This window comes from Myotis brandtii, unplaced genomic scaffold (assembly GCF_000412655.1).
Source record: "Myotis brandtii unplaced genomic scaffold, ASM41265v1 scaffold1186, whole genome shotgun sequence".
Taxonomy (NCBI): domain Eukaryota; kingdom Metazoa; phylum Chordata; class Mammalia; order Chiroptera; family Vespertilionidae; genus Myotis; species Myotis brandtii.
This window is the reverse complement of record NW_005354120.1, coordinates 629308-649561: the sequence shown is the minus strand read 5'-3', so window position 1 is coordinate 649561 and position 20254 is coordinate 629308. Positions and strand designations below refer to the sequence as shown.

The 20254-nt window shown below is 38.7% G+C and overlaps 1 protein-coding gene across 2 annotated transcripts in view; it reads left to right on the top strand.

The window, feature by feature from the left end:
• The window catches only part of NRCAM (neuronal cell adhesion molecule), a 211018-nt gene that overhangs the window by 66598 nt on the left and 124166 nt on the right, over positions 1-20254 (top strand). Inside the window, exon 2 of one of the 2 annotated variants that reach the window (XM_014530884.1) lies at positions 4676-4749. The exons of the other annotated variant lie outside the window; for it this stretch is intronic. The gene's annotated coding sequence lies outside the window, so the exon portion shown is untranslated. The remainder of the gene's footprint in view (positions 1-4675; positions 4750-20254) is intronic. 2 annotated transcript variants of the gene reach the window in all.

Sequence of the window (20254 nt, the reverse complement as noted above, 5' to 3'; positions counted from 1 at the left end):
TATGTAATAGTGTAGGGCATAAATATATTGTTACATGTAAGGTTTTCAAAATTGATATTCCAAAAAGTATTTCTTAGCTATGTTTACTTTTAAAGAGCATAAATAGGAAATAATTCTCACAGATGAAAACAGAGTAAGTGTGAGGGGTCAGATGCTTGATATTTTAATGTAATATGTCCTTTGCTATATCATCAATAAGGCCAATTTTTAGAAATTAACCTCACAGGAACCAAAGAATATGTATGTTTAAGATCCTCATAGTTATTCCAGAGAGTATAAACCAAATGAGATATTGAGGGTTTTTGCTTGATGATCATTTGTACCAACTAGTTTTTACAATAACAGATTTTCAGTTGTATTAACTGTTTTGGATCTAACATTTAAAAAAATAAAAACAAAAATAATTTCTGCAATAATTTCATGTGCATCAGTAGTCCAATCTACTTTGGAAAGATTAAGGGAGGGTCAATATTTTATTTTTCTATGAGTGGCTAAGGCAAGTACTCACTTTCTTGGATTATTGAATTTTTATGTAATACTTATGCGCCATTGAATTACTTTCATTGTAATTGGTTCATCGTGTGTACTGTGGCCTTTGGGTTTACATTTTTCACCTAGATGTTACTCATCTTTTCTGAAGGCTACTTTTAAATTACATCAGATCTCATCTTGACCTTTTGATTTAGGGTAAGTTGATTATATTTTGTTAAAAAAAGTAAACTCTTACTTGGTTATTGCAAAAATAACCCTTAGCGATGATGTATTACTCTATTCCATCAATCTAAATGTGTTTTAGAGTGATGAAAACCCATTGACACAGTTGTCAAAGCAAGAGTAATGAATGTAACAAAAATTCATTCCCTAGAAATGTTTGGCATACTTGCTGACATGGCAATACAATTAATACATAGTCTTCTGGTGGTCTTTGTAAAGCTTGAGGGTTTAAATCATCACAGGGAGGTTAAAACTGAAGCAGTGCCCTATCAATAATAGCAAGGATGAAATAATGTTTCTACATAATGCCTATGGGAAACCATACCTATGCAAAACTACATGTGTTCTTCTCAGGGCGGGGTGCGCTGAATTGAATCATACTAAAAACTATTCAAACTAATCAAAAGAACCACATTGACTCTTCTTTAAAATTTATGTTCAAAAACATCTTCCACACCATTCCTAGTAGTATTTCTATTCCTGCTGCTTTTGTAAAACATTAATAATAAAAAAATATATACTTGGCGGAGGGGCATAGAAATGATAGTGCACTTAGATGTCACTAACAGCTGGAAGTCACAGTCGCTGGGAAGGTGGTGATAGTTGCCAGCTCAGACTGCGGGGACTTCCCACTGACAGCTGCTGAGGTCTCCCCATTTGGGTCCTTCCTGCAGGTCCACCCTGTGGACCACCCTTCTCCCCTCCTGGTCCTCTTAGTTCCTGGCTTCCTCAATATCTCTCTCTCAGTCTGATCACTCTTTCTGACAACTTCTGCTCTCTCCTTAAATCTCAGTGGCACCCCAACTCCAAGTTTATTATGTCCTCTCTCAAAAGCCATAGGGTAAAGATGAAAAAACTGCAAGTTTTCTATTTAGACAGAAGCAGTATTGTATTACAGATATATAGGGTCATTGACTTAACCTCTCAGTGCTTCCGTTTCTGCCTCTGTGTTGAAGCAATAGGATAATTACAGAATTGGTGCATCACCTGCACAATGTATACAGGGTCTGGGACATAGTAGTAGTAGTCTATTATCTCTTATCTCTTCTAGGTAAAAATTACAGTAAATGTATTTTTATTGACATGTGTTTTTGATTGGTTCATTTCTCTATATTTAGCTGTGGCCTCTGGTCATCTGTCAAACAGATTTTCAGCAATTGCTCCACAGCAATGTGGTGTAGGTTCTTCATTCACAGTGAAGGGTGCCAAATAATTAGGGTGAACATTCCCCTAAAGGACTTGGGTCAGCAAACTAAAGCACTCTGTAAGTTTCTATTGATTTTACCATACACAGAAATTTGTTTTAGATGGACTGTAAAAAGGAAGGAATAGGCTACCCCTTTGAGTTGTATATACATCTTACCATGAATTTTTGGAGATGAAGGATTGTAGTATGCTTTGGCCAAGAGACACAAGAACGCTTATGTTCTGTTCTGCCTGTGAGGTCCCCAAATAAGATACTTGTAGTGCTGATATTGACAAGGCAAAAGGAAGTACACATATATTATTAGCTGAGGCTTGGTCTTGAGTCCCAATAGGCTAGAAGAGGTGACAAGTTCTTTACCCTAATGAGGTTGGCTTGAATGACCTGAATGTAAACTACTCCATTAAGCAGGCTCTGATTCTCTTAAGCCCAAACCAGTGTCAGACATGAGCATTGCAAGATGAAGAGAAAGATGGATCCAAGGCCCACATCCAGCAATAGGAAAAGAGAACACAGAGCAATGTTTCTCGACTGTAAAGTATGGCACCGGGCTAATCTACCTGCCTCAGGTCCTGGGCAGGCCCCAAAACAGAGCTGAGTTGCCCTAAAGAGAGAGATGGTGGGAAGATGAAGAGATGGCTAGGTGGAGAGAAGAAAAATGAGACCACAGCCACCTGCTGACCTAATAAAATTCTACCTACAAGATGCACTCACATATTGGGACAACAGAAAAATCACAAAATTATTCCATTGATAAAGTAAAAAATGTGCAATACTATCAGCTGCCATGGCCAAATCAGTGTTCTTACCCCTAAATCAGTGTTCCATCTGTGTATCCTGATTCTTCTTGGGGAGGAGACAAATGTGGGCTTAGGGAGGAGGCAGTTGTTACCCCTAGAAGCCAATAATCTTGTATGTTGGTAACTGAAACACCCCCCTAAACAGTCTCCCTTTCCAATCTCTACCCTCTCAGTCAGTTACAGTACTGACAAGTGTTCTTTCATCTCTCCTAAAATCTTCAATAGGTCTGCATTGCTATCAAGTTCAAGTCCAGACTCATAAATCAGGAGGTGCTCAAGAAGCCCTTTACACTCGGTTCCAGGTGACCTCTGCAGCATCCCCTTTTTGCCATATTCCCTGCCCCCACTCCCCTTCATCACTCTGCCTGTAGCTTCATTGCTCTACTAGATGACATCACCCATTTCGTCATTGTAGTTACTTTGCTCCTGCCCTTCCTCTCTTCAGAATGCCCTTTCTACCCACCTTTAAGGTCCAACTCTTCTGTTATCTCCTGTAGAAAGCCTTCTTTGATGCCCCCTTCTTTTGTGGCCTCATAATGTTCTATAAATAGTGCATTTTATGGTGATTGGTAGTAGTTCTGTTTTTCCCACTAGCATCTGTACTGAGATCCATTATGGTAGGAAGCATGTCTTATTTACATTTTATTCTTTTTTCCTTATTCATGTTTAATACATTGACAGATACATAGTAAATGTTCAGTATGTTTGTGGAATTGCATTATTATTGTGGACGTCGCTTCAAATCCTTGTGGACTTTTTCCTGTATGCTGCTAGAGAGTTTTTTTTTAAAGTCAGAACTTTTAAAAATGGCTTTTAATTCCAAGGAAGAGCCACTAACCTTCACAACATTATCGTTTTGTTCTGATAAAATATCATTGCATCAAACCCAATGAACATCTCTATTAAGATTGGTTTCACATGGAATTAAGATAAACCTTTTTGCAGTTTAATACAGAAAATACTCTATAACACATGCATAAACTAAAACATCTGAGCTGATTACAGATCTTTTATTTTATTAAAGGAATCATTTGATATTCATAGTTGTCTTAATATATGAGTGCAGCCAGGAGTTCTTGAATTGACACTTGTTTCTCGTCTCTGAAGGATTTTTCAGAGGTTGATAGTATGACTTCTGTTTCCAAAAATCCAACGTCCAAAAAGCCACAGATCCTCCTTTAGAAAACCGTGATGTCACTGAGTTGGTTGTCTAAAAAATCAACTAGTGTAACCTAATGCCCTCCGCTGTGATTGTACTCCATGCTGTCTTTTTCTGGCTCATTCTCAGCTGGAATATTTGCAAAGGAAACATTTAGGCTGAGGGGACGAGAGTTGGAGAGGACCAAGCTCTGGAGCTGTCCGTAGCTGAGCCTTTGTCCTAGCCCAGGTGTGCTGCTCCTCTCTTGTCTATTCCCATCATTTACTTAGGGCCCTCATTGAAAACTTGGGGCCTTTCAAAAACAGTCAAAAGAATTCCAATTCTACTAAATGAACATTTTAAATAATGATGATGATAGTAATAATAATAACAGCAAGCAGCCCACAGCAAGAAAGTTAGCCACACTGTATAAAGCATTACGAAAACCTCTATTCCCCTAAACTGAAAAGAGAAAATAATAATAATAACAGCAAGCAGCCCACAGCAAGAAAGTATTTTAGCCACACCGTATAAAGCATTACGAAAACCTCTATTCCCCTGAACTGAAAAGAGAAAGTAGACGTGACTCTTTGGGATGAGATCCATTAAGAGGATAGCCACCACAATTTTAGTTACCTCTCTGCTGTCACTTTTGATTGAAACCAGCAGTGAAGTGTTTTGCCAAATCTATTCATAATTCCCTTACCGGGGTCCCCCTATAATTGTCTTTCCCATTAGGGAGTCACTTGGAATTAATGTATTGACAATCTGCTGTGATTGATGACAAATGGCTTATTAACATTTCCCCCTACTCTTCAGCCCACAGAGCAATACTGAGAAGACATTTGGTTTTAAGTATTAAAAAGAAGAACAAAGTATTCAGACCTTCAAAGGTAGGAGTTTATCTTCTTAAAAGAAGGGAATTATGCCCTGGCTGGTTTGGCTCAGTGGATAGAGTGTCAGCCTGTTTGATTCCGGTAAAGGGCACATGCCTGGGTGCGGGCTCGATCCCCAGTAGGGGGCATGCAGGATGTTTGAAACATCTCTCATCATTGATGTTTCTAGCTCTCTCTCCCTCTCCCTTCCTCTCTGAAATAAATAAAAAAGAAGGGAATTTTTTTTAAAAAGAAGGGAATTATACCATAAAATGATGTGATTATATAATATTATTACCTTATTTAATATGTTTTAATTCAGAGAGTATAATAAAATACAGAGTAGGAGTATATATGCAAAAGCTTCTTGTCAAAAAGGATGGACCAAATACATAGAATACACAGTGAAGAAAACCAGCCCTTCGTGTCCTTTCATAGTAAAACAACTTTGTTTTACTAAGTTATAAGTCATAAACTTCAGGAAATAGACAGTAGAATAAAAAGCCTTGCTAGTAAACAATATTTTCTGAAAGAATTAAAGATTTAAAATGACAAGGAATCATTTACAAGAAAAAGAGTTTTCTTTTTGATTTAATCGTTTATCAAAAATCTCCCAAGAACTTATCATCTGTACGTGATTTTTTTTGTCTCACAGTGAAGTCCGAGTAATACAAAAGTCCTTTTGGAAAGTTTAAATATTACTTCGATATGTGTGTTCTGCTTTGTAAATCCCCCCACTCATTTCCCACCCCCACTGCTCCATTTTCATTTATTTAGTCTTAGAATTATCAACTTTAGAATCGACTCTGGCAGGCCTATGATGCCTTCTGAAAGGCCATTATTATAGTATTGAACTTCATGAAAAATATCTTACTTGGAGATCTGGAACACAGTTCAGAGAACCATATCTCAACCAATAATGGCTTTCTTAGAATTTTTATGAGAGCATGATTGTTCAGACATTTAGTCCTATACCTCCTAGGTTTCATTTGGCAAATAAACTCTCATGGACTTTAATTAAGAAACGAAGATTGTATGCAAGATTTTGAGGTAGTAAAATATTCTAAACATGTCCCTTGTCCTGGAGAATTCTTTAATTGATTCATTCGGATGTTGTTTTGTATTTAAGAGGAAATGATTCATGCCTTATTTGAACTTGCTTTCATTGTCTGTTATTGAAACTGATTTTATATGACTAGTTCTTATGCTGTTTCAAAATACCACCAGAAATCCCCAAATTGGTACTCTGGGAACTAAGAACGCTGCTTTGTAAATCAAATAACACACATTTTGTTTTGCTTGAAGAGTTCTTGAGAAGTAAAAATTAGTGAAGACTAACAAAATTGCTGAATTGAGTATGACAAATACCAAAAGAGCCTTAAAATCTGTATAAATGGCTGTTTTAATAGAAAGCTTCCTTAGTTAATGTAAAATGTCTTCTTTTATAATGTTTTGATACATCTATACATACCCCTCCAACAAGTGACCATACTTCATAAAATAAAGAACACTTGTGAGGTAAAGCAATGTAATATAATAGCAAGACCCATCCATCTGACAGGGACATGAAAGTCTGTATTCACCAAATCACAGTTGTTAGGAACTAGGGATTAGTAGTAATGATGTTAAGTAGAGTGGCCTATCAATAAAACACTACTATACTATCAGCAGTAAGTTATTGCAAGTTCTTCTGTAGGCAGTATATTGTGTGAACCTAGGAGAGGTAAAAAGATGGCAAGACCAGGAACTTATCTGTAAATGGTTGTTTCTAGTAAAAGGAGAAAATACATGAAGACAAGGCCAGGGAAGGGACCACCAGAAAGGAATACATCCAGCCCTTTTATGGGAACAGAGATGGGGCTCAGTAAAGGGTGTTGTCCCACTTTTGAGGATGCTCTCAGCTGGTTTCTAACGGAGTTTACCTGGCAGTTTCTATTGTTTTCTATTTCATTCATTGTGGGAGAGTTATTTGACTTAAAGTCTCTGTCTTCTAGACTAAGTCATAGTGAAAAGGTTCAATTCTACATTCTTCTCATTGATCTTTTTGGCCAGTCTTTTGTTAAATGAATGAAGTGAATTTTTAGTTGTCATGCACTACTGAAGCCACTGAAATATCTCATTTTATCTTTGTAAATGATTTAATCGGGTTGAAACTAAATACTGAGTTGTCTTCCCCATTTCTTTCCCTGGCCTCACAAAGACTCCCTAAAACTTCCCGAATTTCTAAAGCACACTTGTATTCAGAAGTCCCCAGGCTATTCAAGAATTCGGCCTCTGACATTAGAATCAGAAAGTTTTTTGTAGCTCCTGTTTTCAGTAGTCTTTCCCACGTTCACTGGTGTGCGTGTTATGTTCTCCGAAAGATGGGAGCAGCCAGAGCTGTGGTGTGTGAACGCCCACTCCTATCCCCACATCCTTCTCTCTGGAAAGTGCTACCTCTTCCAATTTTCAGTTTATATATAAAAACTGTGTTCACGTTCATCATTAATGCTAATGTGTAAATTCTCTCCAAGGAAAATCTGCCTTCCACCTGGCTTGAAAACCTTGAATTAAAATGCAGGAGAGCAATGGTGGAATTGCAGTAGCAACCAGAGCGAGGAGAAGGGACACCCCCAAATCACTCCATATAATGACTGGTTTTCTTGTCTGGCTGCATTAGTATGGTTCTGGTTGTAACTATGAGTCTGAAGAAGAATCTTGGCCATGCTGTACCTTAAAGCATGCCCTTTCTGGCAAGCTATATAAAAAGAAATCTCTGACAAGTTATTAGAGTTCTTTAATGATTGTTTTTGGTTAATGACTTGAAAGTTGTTCTTTCCCCTGGACTCTTAGTACTAGCTTTTTAAAATTATGCATATATCTCAGGAGGATGGTAATGATAGTTGACCCTTGAGCAACGCAGAGGTTAGAAGCCCTGAGCCCTCATACAGTCAAAAATTTGTGTATGACTTTTGACTCCCCCAAACCTTAAGTTATCCCGCGGTATATACATGGGATTATTTCTAAAACCTCCCCCAGATACCCAAATCGGAGGATGCTCAAATCCCCTATATAAAATAGCATAGATCAATATACTAGTATACAGTTGTCCCTCCACATCCACGGACTCCTAACCACTGTTCAAAAACAGTACAGGCATTTCTTGAAAAAACAAACACAATCCTTATATAAGTGGACCCACATAGTTAAAACCTGTGTTGTTCAAGGGTCAACTGCAGATATTGAATAGATAATAGTAAAACTGACGACAGTAAAAAGACTATCTTATAATTAAGTTGATTTGTAAATGTGAATCAATATTTTATTACAAAGCCCAAATGGGACTACTGTTTTTAATACTATTTAAGAGTAAAGAGATCTATCAAAATTTTGTCATACAGCATCATTTTAAATCTGAGAACGTTTTTATCCATGTTATGTGACAGCAGACAAATCCAGGAGACTCGTATCATCCACACAAGGAATACTTACCTCATGAAACTAGAGTTGAAAAGCTCATGAATAAAGTAGTTACCCCAGGAAGCCTAGGGTAACTTACAAAAACCAAGACAGGGGTCTAAATCTACACAAAGGATATTCACTGCTTTATTTATTTATTGATTGATTGATTGATTGAATTTATGGGGGTGACAGTGGTTAGTGAAATTATATAGGTTTCAGGAGTATTATACTAATAAAAGGGTAATATGCTGATTAGACCGGATAGACCAGACATCTTCTGGACAAAGCCTTGTGGCAGGGGCTGAGGCAGATGTGGTTTGGGACGATCAGGTCAGCAGGGGAGAGTGGTTAAGGGCGATCAGGTCAGCAGAGGAGAGCGGTTAGGGGTTATCAGGCCAGCAGGGGAGAGCGGTTAGGGGCGTTCAGGCCAGCAGGGGAGAGTGGTTAGGGGCAATCAAGCAGGCAAGCAGAGTGGTTAGGGGCAATCAGGCAGGCATGCAGAGTGGTTAGGGGCGATCAGGCAGGCAGGCAGGTGAGCGGTTAGGAGCCAGTGGTCCCGGATTGCGAGAGGGATGTCTGAGTTGGACATCCCCCAAGGGGTCCCCCGTGCACAAATTTCATGCACCAGGCCTCTAGTAGTTCTATAACACATCATCTGTATATTGTAATATGTGCTCACCACCCCAAGTCAAGTCTCCTTCCATCACCATTTATCCCCCCATACCCTCTTCTACCTCCCCCCTGGGAGGCTGTGTGCAAAAGGTGAAGGGATTAAGCAAAACAAACAAAAAACACCAAAAACCCACAGACAACAGTATGGTGATTATCTTTATTGTTTTAAATCGATGAGGTATTTAGTCAGCTTGAAAACCAGAATGATATTTTCTTATCCTTACTAACTTCCTTTTTGTCCTGATAGATGATGAGTGACCACATCTCTTGAATATTAACACCCTTGGGCAGTCCCTCCACCGTGACTGTGGCAAATTCTTCTCTGAGTGACTGCTCCTCACCAGAGCTGAGCATTCCTGGAAACTGAAAGAGAGAGAGAACATTTTGTTCTTCCAGCCTCATGCACTGTCTAGCTTTCCATTTCTATGTGGAGTATGAGTAACACCCTGTGACCTGAGGTCAGATGGAAGAATATTAAACCACGTGTACAGTGATTCTGTAGGGAGGTTGAATTATAATACACTTCCTGATATTTAGCTTTGAGTTATGGTATCCATGATTGGGATGCCTTTATTGATTAAGTCCTTTCTGCCTTTTGCATCCTGTCCTCATAATTCTTTTTTTAAAAAATATTTTTATTTATTTCAGAAAGGAAGGGAGAGGGAGAGATAGAAACTTCAATGATGAGAGAATCATCGATTGGCTGCCTTTTGCATGCCCCCTACTGGGGATCAGGCCTGCAACCCGGGCATGTGCCTTTGATCGGAATCAAACCTGGGACCCTTCAGTCCGCAGGCTGACGCTCTATCCACTGAGCCAAACCAGCTAGGGCCTGTCCTCATAATTCGTTTTTTCTCTGGAAACTCACCATATTCCCCTCCCACTACTCTGAACTGCTCAGTTTGTTAGCTGTCATTGAAGGCTCAGAAAGAGCAGTTGAAAGGTATCTGAAGAAAGACATCAGCATACTCTCTTAGGAGAGGGTGAGAGGTGGGTGATCGTATAAGGGTGAGAGTGTGAGGAGAATGGTGGCATTATGTTTTTGTGGCAGCGACAATTAGTGCTAGCAGTCATTAAAGGAATCCTGCAACTTTCAAGCATTCTTCCCCTCTATTCCCACTGTGGTCTAGGGGAGAGAAATATCTGCTTTGAAACTGGAATGAGAAAATTGTCTGAGTCACTACACTCCAGAAGAGGAAATGTGTAGCAACTTAGCATTTATACACCAAAAGGCTGATGCAATGACCTTTGCAGATAGCTATTTGCAGACACTCACTGGGTTAGATTTTTTTTTTCCTTGCTGCACTTTTGGCTTGCAGTTTTTAAATGTTTTCTAGTGTCATCAGAGTTAGAGCTGGTGATGAGATAAGGCTAATTCAATGGGTCATGGACTTTCGTGTGGGGGCTCACTGAAATTACTAGAACTCTGCCCCCAGCGAAGGGAGCCACTGCCCTGCGACCCGTGTTCCCAACAAGTACCTCTGCTGAAATAACTCTGCTCCTGAGAGGAAGCTTATTTAAAATAATAATTATAAATGGTATCTCTTATTCATTCAGAATGATGATCTTTATGTTCAGCCTTCTCATGCCAAAGTCAATAGTTATTGAATTTCATGCACCATAACCTACTGAGGGAGATACTCTGAGTGTTGGTAACACTAGAAAGCCTTACATGTCCAGGCCCAAGGAACCTTGTACACTCAAAGGTAGAAATGTGTGCCCGAGTTCTGCGGGGGTTTTATCAGAGCCCTTCCTTCCAGCATCTGGACATTTCATCCCTGGCTGCTCTTGGAGGGAGTCAAATCCTGACAGGAGGGTTATCTAGGGAACTACCCAGGAGGAAAATGAAGCCCAGTGTGGAGCAGGCGGCCAGACCCAGGCCCCTGCTGGCAATGCGGTATGTTGCTGTCACATTCGATTGCATACACAAATAGATGCTTACACTCTAGATTTTTTCTTGCTTTGTTTTGTTTTGTTTTGTTTTGCCTTTTATTACAGCGTTCGTTTTTGTAAGGCAAAGAAAAAAACTCTCTTGGAAGGACTCACGTTTTCATATCTGCAGAAGGCATTTCTATAGCTTTTGTCAAATTTAGCTGGTCTGTAAAGTGTCTTTGTTTCTGGTTGACTGTGGTAGAAAGCAAGTCCATAAACTAGTGCAAATACAGGAGAGAATGATTTCTATGGAAAGTGTCCTTGGGTAGGATGGGGTGCCTGGGGCCGATCCTTAAGGGGCTTTGTTTCTTGCAGCATGGTGGAAATTCACATTCATATTGCTGCCTCCAGTTCGTTAGCATGCATGGTTAAACAATGGGGCATGCCAGCTGACGTGGCAGCGTTGATTAATGCATTCCTTGAATGTGTTGATTAATGTGTTCCTTCGATGCCTCCTTAAGCCGCCTCTGCACCTGAGGTGTGCGGGATGTGCCTCCTCACCCGCTGGTGCGTCGCTCACACGAGCCCATTTGCACATGGGTCTTCTGTGTGTATATTTTACATCAGTGCCTTTGTAAACAAAACCACAGATCTAGGATGTTGTGTTTTTTTAAATATATTTTATAGATTTTTTTACAGAGAGGAAGGGAGAGGGATAGAGAGTTAGAAACATTGATCAGAGAGAAACATCGATCAGCTGCCTCCTGCACACCCCCTACTGGGGATGTGCCCGCAACCAAGGTACATGCCCTTGACTGGAATTGAACCTGGGACCCTTCAGTCCGCAGGCTGATGCTCTATCTACTGAGCCAAACCAGTTAGGGCAGATCTAGGAGGTTTTTTACAGAAATATTCTCCTCTCACAGAAGTGCTCTACACTGTAATGTAGAGTGACTCTGTACACTATGAAATTCATAGAAGGAATTATCTTATAGCTAAAGGCATATACACTTGGTGCCATCTGTCTGTCCTGGGCATGATGCCGCCCTGATTTTCATTTTTGTTATCAAAGTTTTTGTAAACAGAAAAAGCTGAAAATACCTGTTGAGTGCAGTTTTCACTGGAGTGAAACAGGAAGAGATATGCAGATGGACTGTCCATTAGACACTTGGTGAACTTGGCATCTTAGTTGGAAGCCCATTCTTCCTAGAGGCAGGGATTCCCATCAGCCCGGCTAGGATAATTCTGTTTCCAGTCAGCTTCATTCAGGGTGGTGACTTTTCTTGCTGTATTATGAATCCCCATTAAACTACGTATGTTTTCATGTCTTGTTTCCAAAACGTCTCATGTTGATGGGGTTCTGCCTAGCCAATGGTTTGAAAAAAATGAGTGATTGAGAGTTTTTATTTGTTTAGTATCATTTACTTGTTATTTACATAAGAATTCTACTTCTATTTTTTTTAAACTTTCTGACCCTAGAATTCTCAGCAAGATGACAAAAATAATGAAAAAGCTATGTTCTAAAATGTTGAGAGACGGTCCAAGCATAGAAGAAATGATTCAGTAGTGGTGGGGTGATGGTGTTGCCCTCTGTGTCTTAAGCTCTAACTGTAACATTTTAACAGCAGAAACCATCAGTTCTATTCATAAAAACGTCTTTTAACACTGGGAAAAGCAGAGCAAACAAGTTCCTTCTGAACAAGAGGGAACTTTTTTCTTTTTTAAAAAATTATACCAATTTATATTCCCAGTACCAGTCATATCTTTTTTTTTTAAAAGATATTTTTATTGATTTCAGAGAGGAAGGGAAAGGGAGAGAGAGATAGAAACATCAATGATGAGAGAGAATCACCGATTGGCTGCCTCCCACACACCCCCCATCATGGATCGAGCCCACAACCCTGGCATGTGCCCCCGACTGGAATCGAACTCAGGACCCTTCAGTCTGCAGGTCGATGCTCTATCCACTGAGCCAAACCAGCTAGGGCCAAGAGGGAACTTTTACATATTAGGGAATTATGAAACTACTAGAGGTCTGGTGCACAAAATTCATGCATGGGTAGGGTCCCTAGGCCTGGCCGGCAATCAGGGCTGATCGGGGCCTTCCTTCGTTCCACGCTGCCCCTGATGGTCAGCACATGTCACAGTGAGCCAACGAACTCCCAGTTTCCCGGTCAAACTCCCAAGGGGACACTTTGCATATTAGCCTTTTATATATATAGATTATATAAAGAAGTAGTAAAGTCACCAATATTTAAGCCATTTAATTATTGTATGAAATTAATGGTGGAGGATGGCATTCTGATATTTTCAAGAATAAGACTTGAATGAAAAGTCTTTATTCCATCTAAACTTAGCAATAATAAGACCATTCAAAGGTCTACTTTGGAAATTCATAGACTACATGACTTTTGTTATTTGCTTAAGGACATTGAAACCCATTATTTTTAAATGCTTATGTATGCCTGTATCACAGGGAATATTAATGGAAAATTAAAAAGTAAAATATTTAACTACTTCCTTGGCATTTGAATACATAAGCATTTTTTTGGAACTCAGGGTATACAGAGTATGTGTTTAAATCATTATAATACATATTTGATGTGAAAGACTTATTTGGGAAAATTAAGTTTACTTGATTTTCAGAGGATCTTTCATTATATGATATGTTTAAAAGAGAATTGCACCAAAATGACTATCTAAGTGGGAATTCACATTTGTGATTAGACATGCATTTTCTTGGTTTGCTTGAATTCTACAATAACCGAAGGGGTAAACAAAGAGAAGCAGCGAACGTGATTAATCCGTTTTCCTGCAAAGCTTTTCATACTGTCCTGAATAGAAGGCTTGCTGACAGAAGCTGTTAGCTTGGTGAAGGAAAGGCCCAAGGAACAGGTTATGAAAGGAGAGAATGGAAGGCAGAGAACAATCCACGTGAAGGAGCACAGGGGAAGTGGTTTCTGAAAGTTCCTATTTATTTTTGTGTGTCAGTAAGCACAGAGAGCATGTAGTTAATTCAGTTTCCTAAATGGCTTTGTTCCCTAGGGCAATCCCCCCCCCAAAAAAAAACCACAAAGAAAGAATCTGACAAATATAACTGGACAAAACTACCACATTAAAATTATTCAAATGACCTAAAAATATATCTATCAAGTTCCAAGTGTGCTATAAAATATTTCTTCGTTGTGTAACATTTCAGACTTATAGAGAATCTAACTATAAGATATGCTTCAATACAAAAAATAAAGGTCTTTGAATTGATATGTTGTACAAAATAACTTATTTGACTGGGATACATTTTCAAAGGCCCTTAAAAAGCTTTCTTGCCATAGAGGAGTGGGGGAAAATAAATATGTCTTAGGCAGCCTCTTGCACCATCCTGGGTACTTAGTTCATTCTCTGAACTATTCGTTAAATTGAAATGAATACTTGTTATGTACCCAAACCAGAAGTCATCCCTTGAGAAAACCTTCCCACTAATTTTCTCTGGGTCTTTCCATGTGTTGCTGATGGTTGTCAGAGCACCTTCATGGTAAATTAATAGACATTTTCATTTTCCTAAAAACAAAGTTTGAACACTAGGGTGAACATTCCCCAAGTACAGTGATGAAGTAGATTTCAAACATTTACATATAATGGACTTGCTGAACCTGACCAAATTACTGAAGTGTAGCTGCTTTGATCCAGTAAGTGATCCAGTAGACATAGAAAAGGCATGGAAAGAGCTTTATTAAAAAGAGTAAACAATTAAAAGACTTTCTTTTATAAAAGTAGAGTATTCAGTAATCACTGAATGACTTATGGGACCATTGCTCATACTGGAAACTAGACTTTCACTACTTTACTGACAATAAATCAGAGTTTATTCTGGAGTTATTGGGGTCTTATTAATATGAATAAAATACTAACTTATGGGACTTGCATGTACTTCCTATGTGGTGACCATCTTCATTAATAAACATTGTTGATGGCTTCTTTACATATAAGGAACTGTGAAAGGTTCTAACAGTGCACTCTGAATTAAAAGACATGGCTCTTGCCCTTCAGTGACACACTCACTAGCTATAGTATACACATACAGATTGACTGTTCCCATTCTATTGAAGCCTTGGAGTTGATAGACTTTGAGTGTATTGCTATGACTGAAGGGGGAGAAGTTGGAGGTGCTGTGAAGGCAGGTGGGAGAGTGTTGTCTGGGCCAGGAGTTTGAGACAAGTGTGAGATTCTTCCTAAGGATTTTGAGTAGAGGAGTCACATAATGAGATCCGAGTTTAGAACAAATACCCTGTGAGCTGTATGCAGAATAAATGGATGAAATTGGAAGCCAGAATCCAGCAGTAGGCAAGAGATGATAAGAAGCAAGAGTGCCTGACCCAGGGTCCTACCAGAGGGGCAGAGGAGACAGTTTAAAAATTCAGCGGTTCTCAACCTGTGGGTCGAGACCCCTTTGGCGGTTGAACGACCCTTTCACAGGGGTCGCCTAAGACCATCCTGCATATCAGATATTTACATTACGATTCATAACAGTAGCAAAATTACAGTTATGAAGTAGCAACAAAAATAATTTTATGGTTGGGGGTCACAACATGAGGAACTGTATTTAAAGGGCCAGAAGGTTGAGAACCACTGGTTTAAATTATATTTCAGTGGACCTATATGCCCATTGGAAATGAAGAATGGGGAAAAGCAAGGCTTGGCCTCTGACTTTAAAGACTAGGTGGATGGATGGCGGTGTTACTGACGAGAATACAAAATGCAGAAGGGCTGCTCTTGAGAGGAAGGTAGAAAGGCTGTCGTAAATATGTCCATGGCTTAGCATTCCCAAGAGTCACTGGAAAAAAATTTTAGAGCACTAACATGGGATATTTTAAATTTGAGTCTGAAATGTGTCCGATTGTGAATCTGTTGTACTGAGTTTGAATCATGTTTGATCTTGAACCCATTTAGTTCTTGATTGTGAAATGATGTGTGCCCACCATTGTTTTGAAAAGGTTAATTTGGCTTCAATATTTCATCTTCAATGAAAGCACATTGAAGATGAGGGAAGCAGTTACTACGAGGACAGCAGAAACTATCACTGTGGTAGATGCATGAGTACTTACATCGCACAACTAGAGAGGCTGTAGGAATGGTAAGTGGAGATGCCAGGCATCAAACAAGTTGTAGCTGGAGAACAGAGGCCCCTTACCTTTCCTCATTTTATGTAAATTTAGCTGAGCTTTTGATTCATTATTTCATGAATAGTTGAGCCATCTCTGCCTTAGTTGAGTTCCACCTCTGAAACTCAGAGAACTGAGTTGGCAGCATGATAACTAGTCATCCCAGATTGTCCTTAGAATTAGTACAGTTTTTTTGAAGTGGGGGGCTTTCCCATGGACCACATGTGAGGAGAATTAATGCCATCAATCATCCAAGAGGAGAACTGGCTGTAGAAACCAAAAGGTCAAAAACTCTTATTAACCTAAGGACCTAGAATGTACACAATTTAGACTGAAATGACTTTCTCAAATTGTGATCTAAACAAAGAAATTTTGCCAAGGGCATAGCATTCCCAAGAGTCACTAGAAAAAAATTTTAGAGCAATAACATGGGATAATATGTCATTATTACTAAGCAGACAAATTTGAATCCAATGTAAGAAGAAAGAGCTGCATTGTTTGTTTCTGTTGTTATGTTTGTGGTTATTGTTTTTTGTCTATTTAGAAAAGATGATCAGAGAGACACATGTTATTTGGCATGTGTCTAACTGATCATGTTTAATGTAAATACCCAAGGTGGTATTAACATTAAACATTTTCATTTCAATAATTCTTTCAGGTTTCTAGGTGAAAGACAGCTTAATCCTAGGGTATGTGCTAAGATGAATCACAAGTCTCAAAAATAGTGTCCTAATGTGATGCGTTGGCTGCAGAGGGAATTCATGTGTACTTATGGGCAAATTCTGGCATAAAAAATGCCCCAAATAATAATTTTAAGTCATAATTTATATTCAGAAATTTTTCATTTTGAGCTCTTAGGTATTTTATAATCAAAACTCATGTCACTGCCCATTCATCTTCTATTTAATCAATCAAAAGGAAAAGAACTATCGTTTTTTTTAAGAATAAAAAATTATTTAATTTCCCTTCTACTTCTCATGTACATAAGATAAGCAGGAAAAAAATCTCCACACTTGACATGGTAGTTTTTTCATTTATCCCAGAAACATGGGATGGAATAAGAAACAGTCATGTGGTTCATGTCAGGGGCACCCTGCTTGCTTCCTTCTGCAGTTAAGTCTTATTGTTACTAATGACCTCCCAAGTGCCTGGTACCAATTCTTCATTAGTTCCTCTTGTCTTAGTAATCATATTGGTGATCCATGTGGACCATAGAACCTATTTTCTGGAGAACTATCTAATACTTATTTTAATTTATATAAATTTTGTTTATGGAAAAGCCCTTCTGGGTTTTTCTTTTTCTTTCCATATTTGACTTGGATTGTTTTGAATCTGGCTGACATATAATATACTTGGGCATCTGTAATGAAATTACATTTATCATCTGTCAATAATTTGCTTCCTGATAAAAGGAGTGGGACTTATTTATTAGAATATATAATAGCACTATTTTTAAATTGTTCAAATTGTGTAGAATTCCTGGTAAATGATATTAAAGATTTCACTACAATTTAAATTCATTTTAATATCAAAATTATCTTTTCTCTTTTTGGCATTATATATCTGTGCCTTGTATACTTCTTCAGTATAATTAAATGTTTGACCTCTATTTAGAGGTTATAGAGAATCTTGTGTATTTTCCTTTTTTAATTTTATAAAGAATTATTTATAATGAGAATTTATGAGTCACTGAAATCTAGCTCTATTAAAATACACATTCAATATAAGTAAAATTTGTTTCCTGAATAAATGTAAAGTAAAACAATTTATTTTTAAAGGGGTTTTTTTGTTACTGAGTTGATAGTATAATATTTTTTATCAAAAGTATTTGAATTAAAAAATATTGTTTTTCATGGTTCAGCTTCTGTTGATGCATAAAACATTTAGTGCCACAAAATCAGCACCATAAATTTAATCGTATAATAAATTAGAAAAGAAATTCTAGGTTGTAAAGTCAAACCTGATACAAATTTTTCCTGGTCCCTTTATTATTAACATATTTCCTCCTGGTTATATGCCTGCATCAGGGTAGACATTTGCCATTCTTCTTTGGAACTGCTCATTTGACCTGCTCCTGTTTCATTGTTGCCCTTAGTTTAGCACAACATAGAGGCAAGTTATTTTTCTCAACTTACCCAGGGATATATTTGTCTTATGCTTCTCTGTTTTGTTGGCCTGTATGTATGACATGACGGCCTTTTAGAAAATAGATGTTTGTTGTAAAAATAGCACCTGGGATCCTCTAAGGCTATATTCCATAAAGACAAATTAGTTTAATTTCATATAATATATTTTAATGCCTTCCCAATGGTGATGGCCCTTCTTCAATATTTAATAAGGTAAAATTAACACAGTGTAACAATAACAATTGAGAATAATCAAAATATGCCCTAAGCAGTATTTTATTTTTAATATCAGGTTTTTCTTACCATTTTTCCTTTATTTTTTTAGTCCGTGCCTATAAAAAAGTCAACAGAAGTTTTGGAAAGGATTAAATTTTTATATAGACAGTAATACCATGATAGTGGAATTTAATATTCCCAGTGGTAACTGCTCTGAAAGCCATTTTGTTCTATTGTAATAGCAGTCACCCTTTATGAGGCTTACTATGTACTAGACATGTTCTAAGTATGTTTTATCCCATGTTATCCTCACAGTAACCTATTATTATCCTCATTTTAGAGATGAAGAAACTGAGGTACAGAGTTAAATGCATTGCCCATAGACACACAGCTAGTAAGTCATAGAGCAGGGATTCAGACCAAGTTAGTCTCATTCCCAAGGCACATATGCTTCACCATCACAGCTCTGCCAGGGCAAGAGATATGCCCACCAGATGCTTAAGTCATTAATAAGGGAAGCCATTGGCTTTGGGAGTTCTGGTCAGTGTGCTATGTGTGCATGACAAATAAGGCCTCATATTGTTACCGTAGGCAGCCCTCAGTCGGAGCAGGGGCCTGGCTGGCCACTTCAGAGGAGTGGGCTTTGGGGGGCTGTGCAGTGATGTGGATGCACTGGGAGGCAGGGGGTGCCTCAGGACTCCAACCGGCTCTTGTGGATGTGTGGGCACCATGTCCAGTCTCAGGTGCTGCATCCCCAGACTTCCTGATGGCGGGTCCTGCTCCCCCTGTTCCCCACTGCAGTGGACAGGGAGTGCCATGAATCTCCCCTATTGGCCAAGATGGCACAGGGGGGAGATTCTTAAACCCAAGGTGCCATAGGCTAGAAAGATGAATGGATGGGCCAAGGGTGTGGAAAGCTAGGAAGATATGGAGAGAAAAAAGCCCAACCCTCCCAATCTCTGTAAGAACCTTGGGCTTGAGCAGGACTGGGGAGTCTTTGAGAAGGGAGTCCACCATGCTCCCAAGTCCTGGCTTTCCTTGGGGCAGGCAGCTGAACCTGTGTTTTTGGTTACAATATGGAAGTCAAAGCTATTACCCTACTGCCCATTCACATAAAATAATAAATCTAAAGGCTGTCAAGGTTGTTACATGCACCTGTGGTTCTAAATATCCATTTCGTGTCTGTGCACATTGCGTGGAATAAAGGGGGGCTACAGAATGAGAAGAAAAACTCTAGGCCAAAAATGTAATACAGTTAAGGATGCTTGCCTGCTACAAGGTGGTGTGACATCAGTGTTAGCCATTTTTCTTATCCCTTGTGAGGCTGATTATATCTAAAAAAAAAAAAAGTTCTTGGAATTTTAGTGTCAGTGTGGTTTGCTCACAGGTATGGCATTTTGTTCACATTAATAGAAATAGTCATAATTAAAGCTTGCTTTTTGTACCTTGTCACCATCTTCCCATCTCACCTCTTCCTCCTAGAGCAGTGGTTCTCAACCTTGGCTGCACACTAGAATCATGTGGGAATCTCTGTAAAATCCTGATTTCTGGGGATGAGGCCCAGAAATCAGGATTTTAAAAAAATTCCCTGGTGATTCTAATGTGCAGCCAAGGTTGAGAACCACTGTCCTAGAGTTCTTCCACAGGAACCCAAGGCATGATTTATTCACACAGGATTATCAAAGGCAGCTGGCTGCCTACTGCTTCTCACCTGATAACTGCTTTAGGAGTGACTTCCTGCTCTTTTCTCTGCCTCCTTTCCATCGTAACCTAGTGTTTGTGTTTTAATAGAAGAATCTGGAAAATAAATGGCCTTGAAGATCTAAAGGAAGGAAAAACTAAATCCTATCATTAAAGTAGTAGAATTCACAGTAGAGGGTTTATCTTTTTGGATGGGGAGCCCTGTCCCACAAATCTCTTAAACCACCACACAGTAAAACTATGTACTCACAAATCCCCACCTACTTAGATTATAATAATTTCAGTGATGTCTTTTAGACAATGATCATGATTAATATGTACTTTTTTATTTAAATA